Genomic DNA, 14810 nt, shown 5'->3' with positions numbered 1-14810 from the left:
CTGGGCTCCGAGGAGAGCAGGAGAAACGCTTCTGGAGAAGAGCCCCAAGCATTGGCCTGATATTGAGGAAGTTCAGGCGAGCGTTGGTGCTTTTGGGAACCAGGCAAGGGCAGAAAGAGGACCTGCCTGGTTCCTCTCATGTTGCTGGTGGGAGTGCTCAGCGGCGCAGTTGTTGTTTTTGTTTTAGCCCAACTGCCAAGCTGTTGGGCACCTTGAAATTACCTATCTATATTTTTTGATCCTCTTAAGGGGCCTTATGTGAGGGCAGGAAGTGTCAGTGGCCTTCTGGTGTTTGGAACAATGTCCAGGGCAGACGGTCATTTCCTACCTAGCTTTAAAAGCTGTTAGGATCGCAGCACTCTGCAGGGGAAAGGCCCTGCTCAGTTCCTGGCCTGTCCATGGGCCACAGCTGCCTCGTTCAGGCTGGCCCAACTCTGGCCAGGGAAATCTTGATGTGGCTCTGATGATGTTGGTCACAGTTCTCAGCCATGTGTTTCTCAGAGGGACTCCTAGAATGTTCCACGGTTCTTGTAAGTAATGCATATACCAGGGGGATAGAGTCGGGGTCTCTGGGGGATGGGGGCCTTCCGGGTGATTCCTTTGTACCCTCTGTGTGGAGAACCACTGTGCCATCTGCAGCCATTGTGTAGAAGTGGGCATTTTGCTTGGTAAATTTGATGCCAGGAGATCCTGGGTTCAGATTTTAGGGCCCTAAGGAAGTCGGAGAAGGGAGGGTGCAGGTGTTGAGTACCAGCTGTTGGAAGATGCCAGGCCTTTTTTATTTACACTCAGCCCAGTGTGCTGGATGTTATGGTGCTGGGTACAGGGGAGGAAACAGTGTCAGATTTGTAACTTGCTTAGGATCGTGGAGTTGAGTTGGTAGGTGGAGACCAGGCTTGACCAAAGTCCTAATTTTTTTTTCCATTATGGCTGGGATCCCCATGCTGGAATGAATGTTGAGCGTCTCCTCGAGCATGGCTGTGAAAGAGAAGGATGATATGAGCCATACATGTTAAGATTTTCTAGAAGCCACATTGAAAATGTAAAAAGAAGCAAGTGAAATTAATTTTAACTACAGATTTTCTTTAACCTAGTATATCTAAAATATTTCAGTATTTAATCAGTATAAAAAATGTCAATGAGATATTTTACATTCCTTATTTCCATACCAAGTCTTCAAAATCCAATGTGTATGTCACCTTCCCAGAACATCTCTAGTCCCACTAGCCACATTTCAAGAGCTCAGTGGCCCTGTGTGGCCAGTGACTACGTACAGGACAGCATAGCTCTAGCATCTCTGGACTGGAGAAGTGTGTCCTGCCCTGCTGCTCAGGGTAGCCAGGGGTTTCTAAATTAATGGTTTACAAAGGCCATAGGATGAATCAATGCTGGGTAGTCTGCATGAATGTCACCTGAAGGAGGGGGGTATTATAAGTCCTCAGTCTAGGGTCCCAGGTGATTCTTTTGTGTAACCTGACTGGAAACAGCTGCACTAAAAGCATTCACTGGGCCATTTCCCTCGGTTCTGTGGTTTTGCCCCGCCCCCTTTCAGGGACACTTGCATTCCAAGCACGTTCTCTGGGGGTGGGGTGGTGGTGTGATGGGAAAGGTGGGGGAATGTATGCCCTGAGGGCCCTTTTCCTCCCTTACTAAATAGAACTTCAGTTTCAATGGGAAAAAAAAGGACTGCTTATTTATCTGGATGTGATCATGCATAAGGGGTGGGACCTTCCTTCTCGGTGGCTGAAAGCAGGATCCTCTGTTCTCAGGAAAGGTAAGATGAAAAGAATAAAAATATTTAGGGGAGAATGGGATACTGTGTATACTTAAGCTGTGTTTTTTTCCAGTGGTTTGGTTTTAAAATTTATTTGCTGTCTTAGTGGAAGAAATCTGGTCCTAAAGAGTTATAGTCCTGGGGTCCAAACCTCAAATGCCTCAGAGGTCCGCCAGGTGACAGGTGGTGAAGGGCCAGAGATTCCAACTCCAATCTTAGGAGTTCTTCACTTCCACAAAGATTGTGGTCTCCCTTTTTTCTGGAAATATAGGACCCTGTTGGTCTGTCATTTTCTTACTGTTGAGAGACAAATATTTCTGTAAGGAAACAAGCATTGTAAGCATTGTGATAAATGGCAGTGACACTTACTTGGTGTTTAGGGAGACGGATCTGAGAGCCGTGCGCCTTTAAGGGGGCGTAGCTACTACCCAGCTCCATCCAATTGCTGTCTTTGAGGCCCACCGTTACCAGATCTTGTTATTTTAAGGAGAAGCCACACATCTAGAATATTTAAAAGGTAATAGCTTGGCCTTTTTTTTTTTTTTTTTTTTAATTTAGAAATACAGTTGAGGGGCGCCTCGGTGGCTCGGTCAGTTAAGCGTGTGCCTTCGGCTCAGGTCATGATCCCAGGGTCCTGGGATCCAGCCCCACATCGGGCTCCCTGCTCAGCGGGGAGTCTGCTTCTGCCTCTGCCTGCCACTCCCCCTGCTTGTGCTCGCGCTCTCTCTCTCTCTCTGACAAAGAAATAAAATCTTAAAAAAAAGAAAAAGAAATACAGTTGAATCTTGAACAACACAGATTTGAACTACATGGGTTCACTTAACCCAGATTCTTTACAGTACTATAAATGTATTTTTAATTCCTTAATGATTTTCTTAACATTTTCTTTTCTCTAGCTTTATTGTAAGAGTATATAATACATATAACATAAAATATGTGCTAATTGGTTATGTTATCGCTAAGACCTGGTCAACAAGAGGTTAAGTTTTGGGGGAGTCAAAAGTTATACATGGATTTTTAACTGAGCAGGGGTTGGTGCCCCTAACCTCTGTGTTATTCAAGGGTCAACTGTAGGTATAGATTCACAGGAAGTTTAAAAAAAAAAAAGTCCAGGGGTTCCTGTGTGTCCTTCTCCCAGCTTCGCCATTGGTAACACCTTACGTAAGTATAGTTCAGTATCAAAACCAGGAGATGGATACTGTTGCAATCTACAGTCCTTACGCCGATTTCCCTAGTTCAGTTTATATATGCACTCAGTGTGCGCATGCATGTGTATGTTCTGTGCAATTTTATCAAGTGCAGATTTGTGTAACCACCTGTACAGACAAAGGCTGGCTTTTCGATTCTGCAGATAACATCAAAAACTCTGTTTAGGGGCGCCTGGGTGGCTCAGTCGGTTAAGCGACTGCCTTCGGCTCAGGTCATGATCCTGGAGTCCCTGGATCGAGTCCCGCATCGGGCTCCCTGCTCGGCAGGGAGTCTGCTTCTTCCTCTGACCCTCCTCCCTCTCATGCTCTCTGTCTCTCATTCTCTCTCTCAAATAAATAAATAAAATCTTTAAAAAAAAAACAAAAAAAAAACTGTTTAGGTCTAAAGTACATGCCGTAGGCCTGGTGTAGCCTTGCTGAGCCTCCAGTTTTCAACCTCTGTTCTAGTCTCGCCCTTTCTTTCTTTAAAATTTGTGTAACAATTCACTACTTTAACCCTTTTAAAGTATTTAATTCGGTGTTTTTTAGCATATTCACAATGTTGTGCAACTGTTAACACTATCTAATCCAGAACATTTTCATCAGTCCCTAAGAAACCTGTATCTATTACCATTATTCGCTCCGTCCCTCCCTCCCCTTAGTCCCTGGCAACCATGCATCTACTTTCTGCCTCCTTGGATTGTCTCTTCAGGATATTTCTTTTTTTTTTTAAAGATTTTTATTTATTTATTTATTTGAGAGAGAATGAGAGAGAGAGAGAGAGCATGAGAAGGGGGAGGGTCAGAGGGAGAAGCAGACTCCCCGCCGAGCAGGGAGTCCGATGCGGGACTTGATCCTGGGACTCCGGGATCATGACCTGAGCCGAAGGCAGTCGCTTAACCAACTGAGCCACCCAGGCGCCCCTCTTCAGGATATTTCATACAAATGGAATTCTGGTACTCTATGTCCTGGTCTTCTGTGTCTGACCAGCCCTTTCATTTTACAGAGAATGAGAAGTGGAGCCAGAGAGGGAAAGTGATGTACCCATTAGTATACTGTGAGTGGCCAAGACTGGACTCGAACCCAGAACCAGTGCTCCTAGTTTCATAGCTTTCTGCCTCTCACCATTCAGCTGTTTGTTTTTATAATATGATGATAAAACTACTTGGTTTTAATAAGCATGCTAACAACAGAATGTCTTCTATTACTTGTGCTGAGTGTTAAGGTTCTTCATGGAGTCCCTGTGGAAATGAAAACTGTCAAAAAGAAAATAAGATAATTCACTTAAGTATGCTTTTACTGGGGGGCGCCTGGGTGGCTCAGTCATTAAGCGTCTGCCTTCGGCTCAGGTCGTGATCCCAGGGTCCTGGGATCGAGTCCCACATCGGGCTCCCTGCTCGGCAGGAAGCCTGCTTCTCGCTCTCCCACTCCCCCTGCTTGTGCTCCTGCTCTCACCATCTCTGTCTCTGTCAAATAAATAAATAAAATCTTTAAAAAAAAAAAAAGAAGTATGCTTTTACTGGGTACCTATTGTGTACCAGGCTCAGGGCCAACAGAGATGAGTTAGATTGGACCCTAACCATCAAGAACAGACCACTGAGGGAAACAAAAGAAAGAATTAACCATCAAGAACAGACCACTGAGGGAAACAAAAGAAAGACTGTGGGGTAGAGGGACAGGGTACCAGGCCGAAAGCTCTGGGGGCTTTGAGAGGCGAGAGGAAGCTAGCAGGTACTGAGGCAGCAGGAGAGACCTGAGCAGAGGTTTCAACTTTAGGAGTGGTAGTTGCACACAGCTGAGCTGTGAGCTGATTAGTGGTGATGGGGTGGAAATGGGGAACTGGGGTATTGGTGATACAGCTGGAAGAGTGGGCTTGGGTCAGAGTCCTGCAGGTCAACTACCCCTGTGGATGTCTGTATTTTGCAAGCTCGGAATGGCTGAATGGAAGCAGAGTAGGAGAAGCCAAACTTGGGAATTGAGTCTCCAGGGGGAATGCCCAAGTCTGAACAGTTGGGGTAGGGAGTGGGATATGCAGTGGTAGAATCACTATCTAAGTATCAACGAGACTAAGGAGAATCAAGGTAAGAAACCAGGAGACCATTCCAGAAGCCATGCCATGATGAAGTCATGCCATAGGACATGTTTGGAGGGCTCTCAGCCCTGTTTCCAGTGGCCTGTCTCCACCTCCTTGTTCACCCACTTATTGAGCACTTGCTTTGTGCCAGGAACTATTGTGGTGCTGGGTTTGCAGCAATGAACAAGTCAGGCAAGATTCCTGCCGCCTGGAGGGAAGCATGGATAAGTTAAGGTTATTACAGGTTGTGATAGTCCTATTGAGAAAGTAGCTTTTGCTGGTGGGACTAAGATTAGGCAGGGCTGGCCTGAGTCAAGAGGTGATATTGGATCTGAGTTCCCCATGGTGAGAATACCCCAGCCATGGCAAGACACAGGGAAAGAGCTTCACAGGCAGAGAGAACAGCAAATGCAAAGACCGTAGAGGGAAGGAGCCTCTGGCCTTTTGCAGGGGGAGTACTCTGGGCTTTGTCAAGATTTTCTCGGGGGGGGGGGGGGGCGCAAATCAGGACAGGTATTTTGTGGAGGTACCCTGTCTCAGGAGTGGAGGGGGGCCTGGGAGGGAATCTTTGTGAGGAAGAAAACTATATCCCAGTGGAAGAAAGTATGAAGTCACTCATACTTAAATGATTCATTTAAAGTAGGCGTGCTTTTTTTTTTTTTTATAAGGGGAGCTAAAAATTATTTTGCTATTTTTCAACTAATTTTATTCTATTTTATGAGCTTTGTGTCGTTCACAGAACTTGGAGACCTTCATTCTGCTTCCTACTGAATCTGAAGTAGGTGGGAGGGCTTTAAAAAGTTCCTCCAAACCCACTTTCCTCTGCCAATGGGTGTAGAGGGAGGACAACTGGTCAAGGGACCAGAGGTGATTCCTGTTTGAGCTACCTTGGCATGGAGTATTTGGGCATGGTCCCAGTGGGATTTGTTCTGGGATATAGGGAAGTACTTTCTGGGCCAAAAAAGTTCATTTTGCATATATTAGAAAATCATCTTAAATAAAATATATACTGCACAAAAGAAATAAAGATAATTATTTTTATTTGATTCCTTCCCAAGTTGGTCAGCCTCAAGGCCAGTTGGGCATTTTCTCCAATTTTAGACTAGCTTTCTGAGCAGTTCTTCTGAGTCCACTAAATTAGTGGGCTAATTAGTGGGGGCCTAGATTTCAGAGTCTAGTGGCAGACCTAAGTAGTTAGGGGATGGGTTAGCTTGATCATCCTTCAGCTGGGGGATATGAAATTTGAGGTATATCTTGAGGGAACCTGGAGGGTTTGAAGGCATTATATTGGCATACAGTGATTAGCTGGGCAAACAAGCAAAAGACTCCTTACCAGGTAAACAACAAAGGAGGTAAGCATGAGTAAGTGCTTGTGCTATGGAGAGGTACATAGTGCTCTGAGGACCTGTAACCCTAGAGGCTCCCATTGGACTAGACCTATTTGGATGGTCTAGATTGGTAGGAATGAAGGTGGCTAATGTGACTTCCACAACACCTAGCTAGCATTGTTCTATATTCTTGGGGTAGGGTAGAGAGGAGGAGGTAAATGAGAGAGGTAATGGTTCCAGGTGTTTGGCGTTTGGCGATTTCTTTTGGAGGGATAAGTCAAAGAAATGTCTTGTTTTAGGCAAAGGCATAATGGTACTGCAGGAAACAATGGATTGCCTAAAAATTGATGACCCCCAGAAGGGGCAGATTAGTATCTTAAGCTTTTCCTAGACTTCCTGTCCCACCTACACTCTTCCAAATTTGCATTATGGCTCAAGTGGAGGACCCTTAGGCTGGCGGGGATGCGTAAGAGTATCCTCCTGGTGAAGGATACTATGGAATGCTGCTGGGCCTTGCGATCAGGAAGGCTGACGTTGGTCAGCTGCGGGTTTCTCTGGTGCTGGGCTGTCTGAAGGTCACCTGGTAGCATCTGGTGATGTCAGGAGAGAGATCTTTTTAGGTTGGCCCATTCACGGAACCAACTTACTCCCGTCTGTCATCTTCGTGGCGCACAGCATTTACTTTGCCATTCTTGGCTTGAGATTGCTCAGGCCATCAGTTAACCACAAAGTGGAAATCTGGAAGGAGAAGTGCTCAGCTGGCGTGGCAGGTTTCTAGGCATTGCGTTGATCTTCAGTGTCTTCTCTTTGGTGGGCAGTAAGGACTTGAGGCAGAGTACTTTGTGCCTTGGAACTGTTCCTTGGAGGCCACCTTGGTGACTGGATGCTCCCAGACCCTTTGCCCTACAGGGTGAGCCTGCATAGGTATGAGGGCTCCGATCTGCTGAGACTGGAATCTGGAAGCAGTGGCTCCGGGTCACCGTATGCAGGCATTCTATGTTTACGTATTTAGAATAAAACGAGTTAAGTGATGGTTCTCTTAATGTGATGTAGGGAGTGGCCAAACACACTAAGAATGTGCAACGCCCCGAAGCCTGGATCCTTGCATCCTGCCTGGAGGATGCTGAATTAATGACCTTGAGGAGATTTTCTGGAGCTCCTGAAGCCTCTGAGTGAAAGATACTTTTTTCCAGGGGCGCCTGGGTGGCTCAGATGGTTAAGCGTCTGCCTTCGGCTCAGGTCATGATCCCAGGGTCCTGGGATCGAGTCCCACATCGGGCTCCCTGCTCCTTGGGAGCCTGCCTCTCCCTCTGCTTCTCTCTCTCTCTGTCTCTCATGAATAAATAAATAAAATCTTTAAAAAAAAAAAAAAGAAAGAAAGATACTTTTTTCCAAATGGGTAGGACTCTGGGCATCAGGATCACCTGAACAATGCCTGGGCCTCCAAATCAGAGATTCTGATTTAATGAGTCGGGGGCCCAGGAATTTTTTTTTTCTTAGTGATTCTAATTGTCAGCCAGATTTGGGAACCTGCCCACCAGTGACAGATCCAGGGAAGTTCTTCCCACTCTTGAGATGAATTTTGCCTCTTTGTTTGCTCATCTTGGTCTTGAACCCTGAGCAACCCTAACCATGCACACATATTTGGTCTTCACTCCTCTTTATGTTCCTTTCCAAAGTGTCTCTTTTGGGGTGCTGCCCCCTGGCTTTGCTTCAGCCTAGATTGGGGCTGGCGGCTCATCCCTATCCCATCCATGAGACTGAGAGAACTCCACCTGGGGATTTTGATGGGCAGATATTCTGGGACATTTTCTTACAAAACTTCCTGCTTAAGGCTTGACTGCATAGTAGATTCTGGCCATAGAAATCCAGGCCCTGAGGTAGATACAGGATGGGCTCATGACTGGCACAGGACAAAAAACTATCAGCTGTCTTCTCAGGGACATGACAGAAGTACTAAAAATACTAGAAGGGTCAGTATTTCTACCACCATGTTTCTTGGGCCTGGCAGACTCTGGGACAGCATTGGTTGCCCTGAGGGAGTCCTAGGTGGGCATTGCCAGGAATCAGTGCTGATAAATGGTGGCACTCTTGATATGGGCACTTGGCGAGATAAATGTCCACAAGTGTACATGACCTCTCAGCAGATGTTGGGTCAGGTGGCAGTGGCTTTTTTTTTTTTTTTTTTTAAGATTATTTATTTTAGAAAGAGCGTGAGCGGGGTGGGGGGCCTGGGCAGGGAGGAAGGAGAGTGAGAACCTCAGGCAGACTCCCCACTGAGCATGGAGCCTGACGTGGGGCTCCATCTCACAATCCTGAGATCATGACCTTAGCTGAAACCAAGAGTCAGACACTCAACCAACTGAGCCACCCAGGTGCCCCCAGGTGGCAGGGGCTTTTACGACTGACAAGGTAACACGAAATGTGGATGAGACCAAATTGGAGGGGCTGTTCACTCCTTGCTTTTGCCCGTGTTGCCCCATGGCCTATAATTCCCACCCTCTCCTCTTTTCTCCCCCTGCCTGCTCCACTCCCCTCCCTGCTTTAGGATTTCCTCGGCATCTGTCCATGCTGGGAAGTGTCTATTCCCCTCAGCTGCACCAGGAGCCCCAGCCCATGCTCCTAGAACACCGGTGCCTTCCCAGATCTTTAGGTTTCCCCATTTGTGTTAGAACTGTTTTTGAGTATCAGATCTTTTACCTTGACAGAGCAGCTTAAGGGCAGGGACTGGATCTGGTTCATCTTTTTGTTTCCATCACCTTGCACACTGCCTGGTGTGTAATTGGGTTCAGTGAGTACCTGTTGAATGATCAATGAATCAGTACATTTTTTGAGGGGATGATATAAATAACTCCTACCAAGATCTTCTAGTTGAACATTGTTTATTATAGTCTAGTACCTCTATATAAGCTTATTTGTAGCCTTGTATTCAAAATGCATATCAAAGGACATTTTTCTAGCATAAAGAGTATTTCAGACAGTTTGGGACATTAACTGACCACTTTTGTAGTAATAGATGCGTGGTATTTATGAGACATTTTTGTTCTTAAAGGAGCAACTTTTTTTTTTTTTTAAGATTTTATTTGTTTTTTTTGAGGGAGAGAGAGAGCGCTAGAGAGAAAGAGAGCAAGCCCAAGTTGGAGGTAAAGGAAGAGGGAGAAGCAGGCTCCCTGCTGAGCAGGGAGCCCCACGGCACAGGGCTTGATCCCAGGACTCTGGGATCACAACCCGAGCTGAAGGCAGATGCTTAACCGACTGAGCCACCCAGGAGCCCAAGGATCCACATTCTTGAGACTGTCACATTAGGAAGTGAAGCCTTAGGGAACCTAATGGAATTTACCTTCATTTGTCAAAGAATAGAAGAGTATGGCAAGCCTTTCAGTGGAGCGGGTTGGATACTTCAACTCTATCTCCTTGACTTTAGTATTAGCTTTGAAAGACCCATACATGCACACCTGTGTATATAAAATATTTTTTGTTTTACAATATAAGACTACCATACGGTGGGACATAGTGGAAGAGTGCCTAGATTGGCAGTCAAGAGACCTAGGTTCTAGAATTAGCTCTGCTTCTAACTGTGGGAGTAGGCAAGTCAGTTTCCTGCTTATACTTTTATAATATGGAAGTGTTGTACTTGTTCAGGGATTTCACATGCCTTCCAGAGTGGGGTACTAACTTAAGTTGCTGATGTGCTGTACCATTTTTTTTTCCTCTTGGAACTCTGCCCCTTTTCCTTTTACATTCCCACTTTCGTTAAGTAGAGGGAATTATTTCTGTATCTCTCTCTCTCTCTCTCACACACACACACATAAGACCAAAAAACCCAATAATACAAGGGCAGTGATAACCACAGCTCTCTCTGCGGTGAGACAGGTAACGGTAGGGAGTGTAGCATTTTGGAGTAGCCAAGCCTGCCTTGAAGGGCAGCTGCTACTTAGCACAGCTGATCGTTTTTAGACATGTGTAGGCCATGTTGACTGATTTTTTGTTGTTGTTGTTGTTTTGGGTTTTTTTTTAAAGATTTTATTTATTTATTTGACAGAGAGATAGAGCCAGAGAGCACAAGCGGAGGGAATGGCAGCGGGAGAGGGAGAAGCAGGCTCTGCACTGAGCAGGGAGCCTGATGCTGGGCTCTATCTCAGGCCCCTGGGATCATGACCTGAGCTGAAGGCAGATGCTTAACCATCTGAGCCACCCAGGCGCCCCTGTTGTTGTTGTTTTAAGAGAACTTAGAAGTCTGGGTTTTTATGTGACCTCTGTGATTTTTAAGTTTTGGCTCAAATTTTCTAAACCTATCTTACAGATCGATTGTAATACTGCTATAAGCTAGATGTAACCCACTGAGCTTTCAGTTTGTGAGCCCTGTTATAGATGATCTCTAAAGCTTCTTTCTGTCCAAGGTCCACTGATTCTAATGGGGACCATTTCAGCTGGTGAACTAAAGATTCTTGTTCCAGTTGGGGAAGTCAGAGAAGAGAGTGGAGGCTGGAAGAGGAGGATGGGGGCGTAAGCCTAAACAGGCTGCCTGCCGATTGGTGTTTTGGCTGGCCTCCTTGGGGAGAGGCCACAGAGTGCCTGATTCACACCACATGTTTTGTATCTTTGTCATTGCAGGGGCTGGCATTTGTTGGAAGACTTTGTGAAACCTTTTCTCTGCCCAGAGCTCAGGACCAATGCATCCCACCACCTTAAACCACTGGTAAATACGTGTTTTGTTTTGTTTCCGTTTCTGTTTCTTTTTTCTCCCCCTTTTTTCCTTCCTTCCTTCCTTCCTTCCTTCCTTCCTTCCTTCCTTCCTTCCTTCCTTCCTTCCTTCCATCCTTCCTTCCTTCCTTCCTTCCTTCCTTCCTTCCTTCCTTCCTTCCTTCCTTCCATCCATCCATCCTTCCTTCCTTCCTTCCTTCCATCCATCCTTCCATCCTTCCATCCTTCCAGCCATCCCTCCTTCCATCCATCCATCCATCCATCCTTCCATCCTTCTTTTCTTTTTTGAAGGAAAGAGAGCACGAGCATGTGCAGGAACAGGGGAGGAGGAGAGGGAGAGCAAATCCTAAGCAGACTCCACGCCTAGTGTGGAGCCTGACATGGGGCTCCATCCCCTGACCCTGAAATCGTGACCTGAGCAGAAATCAAGAATTGGATGTTTGATCGACTGAGCCACCCAGGCACCTCTGTTTTGTTTCTTCTGCTGTAACGAAAGGAAATATTTTTGGTGGACTGTAGAATGTGATTTTCAGAGACCACACCGTCCTTACTGTACTAGGAGGAAGAACACTGGGCTGGGCCGAGGCATATCTGGGTTCTGATACCTATGTGGTTCTGCCACTTCTACTGTGGGATCGCAGGTGAATTGTTTGACCTCTCTGGGCCCTGGACAGGAAATGAAACCTGTCTTGCTAAAAGATCCTATATCTGAGAATGCTTCATACAGAATAAAGTGCTGGACAAATAGAAAGTAACCCTATTTAGCTTTGAGATGTAGAGCTGGGTAGTTCTAAGCTAACAAATTAAAATGTGCACAGGTATTTTGGAAACACCGATCTTAAACACCTATTTTCTGAGTCTTCCAGAGTGGTCCTTCAAGACCTTTGTATTTTCCTTTTCTCCCCTTTCCCACCACTGCTACAGCTGCCCTTTTCTTGAAAGACTGAACTGCATTTCCCAATTACCTTCATTTTTATTTGAGATCAGATAATTTCAGTTAACAAATGTTCCTCATTTTTCCAAAAGAAACTGAATTACTCATCACAGCAGGTAAGTGTCTTGCTTCTGTGACAGTGGAAGGAGGCAAATGTCTGTTCTTTGCAGCGGTGCATTGGGGCTGAGCCGAGGACGCTCCGGGGAGCACCGGCTAGTTGATGTTGAAGGTCTCGTGTGAGCTCTTTGAGGGGAAGGACCACCATGAGCCAAGGAGGCAGTAGGACCCATGTGTCTGGATCCCCACCACTCTTTGTTGAGAAAAGCCGGTTTGTTTGCTGACTGGCTGGTCAGCTGCCACCATGTGGACCAGGAGCTGGTATGACCTAGTGAGACAAGTCTCAGTGGCATGGCCAGGTGGGGAGCTGGCAGAGTGCTGCGGGTTGGTGCAGGAAGGACAGGCAGTTAGGACAGGCAGGCCCAGGGTTAGAGACCCAACTCAGGATGGGAGGCTGGCCAGATTGCTGTGTCTAAAGGGACACAGTGGACATTCTGGGTCCTACAACCAGAGTCCCATCTGGTGGGCAAGAAGAGCTCCATGGTGGGGTTCCTCAGGGAAGCAGATGGTCTCAGGTGGGTGGGCCACTACCCATTCAGCAAATATGTATTAATACCTACTATGTGCCAAGGCACTGCTCTGGGCATTGGAGATTCAGGGGTCTAAAGGCAGACTGTGTCCAGGTTTCTGGAACTTAGACTCAAGTAGGGTGGCAAATAATGTGAGCTCCAAGAGGGCAAAGATCTTTGCTTATCTTGTTCACTGGATATCCCCAGCCCTTAGAAGAGCACCTCGCATGCAAACATGATGGGTGTTCACTAAAAATTATTTTATGAACAAAGTAAATCACTAAATAATAATTTCAGGTAGTAATAAGTGCCATGGGGGGGAAAAACCCCAAAATGAGTGGCTGGAGGGACTGTTTTTGAAAGAGTGACCTGAGAAGACTTCTGTGCATGGGGGAGAGAGGGGGAGAAATTCTGTGCAGAGATCTGAATGGAGTGAAGGAATCTTGGGGGAAGTGTGTAGGCAGAGGGAGCAGCAAGCAGAAAGAAAAGCCTTTGATGTAAGCTGAGCTTGGCGTGATAGAGGGACAGGAGGGCAGCCAGTTTGGCTGGCCTTGAGCTGGGACGTAGGTATGGGGAAAGTGATATGAAGTGAGATCAGTGGCAGGTAGGAGCCAGATCTTGTAGGCCATGATAAGGAGAGTGTGATTGGACAACACTGGAGAGTTTGAGCAGAACAGTAATCATCTTTGTGCTTTACAATTATTTCTCTGGGTCCTGAGTGGAGAATAGACTTTGGGGGCAAGAGTAGAATCAGTGTAACCTGAAGGGGTCCAAGCAGGAGATACGGGCACGACTTGGATTAGGGTGGGGATTATAGAATGATGTGAACTGGTCAAGCTCAGGATATATTTTGAAGGTCGTGCCTTCTGGGTTGGGTATGGGGTGTGAGCAGAAAGAATCAAGGATGAGCCTAGTGTTTTTGGCTGGGTGAATTATGTTGCTGTTAATGGGATGAGGAACAAAGAGGGATGTGTGGCGGGGGACCCTGAGGGTTCAGTTTGGACATGTTAAATTTGAGGTGCCCATTTGGTATTCTCCTGGAGATCTAGAGTTGGCTGGGGCTGGAGATGGTATCTTTGAGAGTCATCAGCATGTAGATGATATTTAAAAGCTAGGAGACTGAGATTACTTAGGTAGAGAAAGGAGGACTACGTTGGATTTGGACAGAGAAAGAGGCAAAGGGTGGATTTTCCATATAAAATCCCTAAGAGGTGAATGAAGACACATGCTAATGAATATGGCATGATTTCATGAGATAAGAATATAAATTATTCAAATGAGATAATGATATAAAAGTAGTAAAGCCTCACCTTATATAAAAAACTTGAAATATCCAAATTAAGAGAATTAGTTTTAGAGTTGCATAATTTTAAATCAGGTCAGCTGAGTGAATTATAAACTGCATTTATGCAATTGGCACATGGGTGTGCCTTTGGCTGGCAAGCAGAAGGTTCCAGCATCTTTTGCCATTAATAGCCTGTAAACTACACTGTTCTTTATCTGTACTAGAACTTCTGCAAGCCATTTTGATGACTAAGTTTAATTCACTGTTAATACATTTTGGGTTTTTCATCCTATAATCATACCATCCAAAAGTTCATTATTTTATTTTATTTTATTTTATTTATTTATTTTTAGAGAGGGAAAGGGTGCAGAGGAGGAGGGAGAGAGAGAGAGAATCTTAAGCAGGCAGAGCCTGATGCGGGGCTTGATCTCATAACCCTGAGATCATGACCTGAGCCGAAATCAAGAGTCAGACACTTAACTGACTGAGTCACCCAAGTGCCCCAAAAGTTCATTAAATGAAGGCTCACTAAAGTGAAAAACAGTGCATGAAAGTCATTAGTTGTGCAATCAAAGTTAGATATGATCACATTCTATGAAAAGGCCAAACGCCTTTTTTTGGTTTGTAGAATCACAATGTAGGAATTATTTAGAACATCTTTGAAATATCAAGGATAAATATTATAAGATAAAAAGCAGCAAAAATATACCATGATGGTTGTAGGAGAGAGATGCATTTCAGGTAGCACCCATGTCCCTCAACTGCCATCGGCTGACGGGAGGAAATCCGTTCTGAATCCTACACATTTTTATCTATTTGGGGGCTTTGGGCACAAAATGCACCGCTCCATATTGTTTTTGTCCATTTTTAAGACAGATCGCCCTATTGAGCTTCATGC

At 45.6% G+C, this 14810-nt stretch overlaps 1 protein-coding gene across 40 annotated transcripts in view; it reads left to right on the top strand.

The window, feature by feature from the left end:
- Positions 1-14810, top strand: part of SORBS1 (sorbin and SH3 domain containing 1) — a 226802-nt gene that overhangs the window by 52682 nt on the left and 159310 nt on the right. For all 40 annotated transcript variants that reach the window (XM_064595054.1, XM_064595052.1, XM_045878470.3 and 37 more), the window contains one exon: positions 10978-11062. The gene's annotated coding sequence lies outside the window, so the exon portion shown is untranslated. Of the gene's footprint in view, positions 1-10977; positions 11063-14810 lie in introns of those variants that run through there.

Source organism: Mirounga angustirostris, unplaced genomic scaffold (genome assembly GCF_029215605.1).
Source record: "Mirounga angustirostris isolate CCGP_5_RB_7025 unplaced genomic scaffold, mMirAng1.0.hap1 SCAF_6, whole genome shotgun sequence".
NCBI classification, from domain to species: Eukaryota; Metazoa; Chordata; class Mammalia; order Carnivora; family Phocidae; genus Mirounga; species Mirounga angustirostris.
Note: the sequence above shows the minus strand (reverse complement) of the source record. Positions and strands in the feature narration are given on the sequence as shown.